We start from the raw sequence: 1379 nt of genomic DNA, 5'->3' as shown, positions 1-1379 counted from the left end.
TCTACCCACACAAGTGCCCAAGGGTCAACGACATGTTGGAGTGTTTTTAACAAAGCGAACAAATTGTATTAAATACGCGAGAGCTAGACACCTGGTTAGATTCACTATACGAAAGACCATGGCCGTAGATACCCTAAGGGGGCTCAAGGCCCCCGTCGGGAGACCCATAAGGTCCTGTTGCGGCCACAACTTGGGCCACCAACCACTGAGCAAGCTCAGCGGATGAGGCGGAAGGGCAACCCCCGACACCATGGTCTTAAGTCTAGCTGCACTAACCGGATGACTACTCTTATATGACTACTTGAATTAATATGCTCGACCCGACCAAAGGAATAGGAAAAGTAAGACAAATACAATGGAAAGTGAGAGGGAACAAAGCGAAACCAGAGAAAAGAAATGAAGATAGAAATAAAAAAGTGAAGAAGTAGAAAAGTAAGGAATCGAGTTATAAAAGTGGAGAAGAAATGAGGAAAGAGATAAATAAGAAAGTGAAGAATGAAAGATAAAGAAATAAGGAATTAATGAAGAAATAAATATAGAAGAAGAAGAAGGTTGGAAATGGATATAGAAATAAAGAAGTGAGAATATGATAATAAGAAAGAAATGATATAAGTGAAAATAATAAAGAAATGAATATAGAAATAAAGAAGTGAAGAAGTAGAAAAGTAAGGAATAGAGTTATAAAAGTGGAGAAGAAATGAGGAAAGAGATAAATAAGAAAGTGAAGAATGAAAGATAAGGGAATAAGGAATCAATGAAGAAATAAATATAGAAGACGAAGAAGGTTGGAAATGGATATAGAAATAAAGAAGTGAGAATAAGATAATAAGAAAGAAATTATATAAGTGAAAATAATAAAGAAATGAATATAGAAATAAAGAAGTGAAGAAGTAGAAAAGTAAGGAATAGAGTTATAAAAGTGGAAAAGAAATGAGGAAAGAGATAAATAAGAAAGTGAAGAATGAAAGATAAGGGAATAAGGAATCAATGAAGAAATAAATATAGAAGACGAAGAAGGTTGGAAATGGATATAGAAATAAAGAAGTGAGAATAAGATAATAAGAAAGAAATTATATAAGTGAAAATAATAAAGAAATGAATATAGAAATAAAGAAGTGGAGAAGAAATGAGGTAAGAGATAAATAAGAAAGTGAAGAATGAAAGATAAAGAAATAAGGAATTAATGAAGAAGTAAATTTAGAAGAAGAAGAGGAAGAAGAAGGTTGTAAATGAATATGAGGGGTATTTCCAAGAGACCAGTATAGGAGACCGGCTCGAGGAAGAATGAGCGCTCCGAGTCCGGGCGCTGTCTTCGTCGCTTCCCCCACCTTCCCCTACTCCTCGAGTCCTGCGCGACGAAGTTGCGCGCACACAATTTT

This window comes from Cephus cinctus, unplaced genomic scaffold, assembly GCF_000341935.2.
Source record: "Cephus cinctus unplaced genomic scaffold, Ccin1 Ccin1_scaffold0806, whole genome shotgun sequence".
NCBI lineage: Eukaryota > Metazoa > Arthropoda > Insecta > Hymenoptera > Cephidae > Cephus > Cephus cinctus.
The sequence above is the reverse complement of the archived record's forward strand: the minus strand, read 5'-3'. Positions refer to the sequence as shown.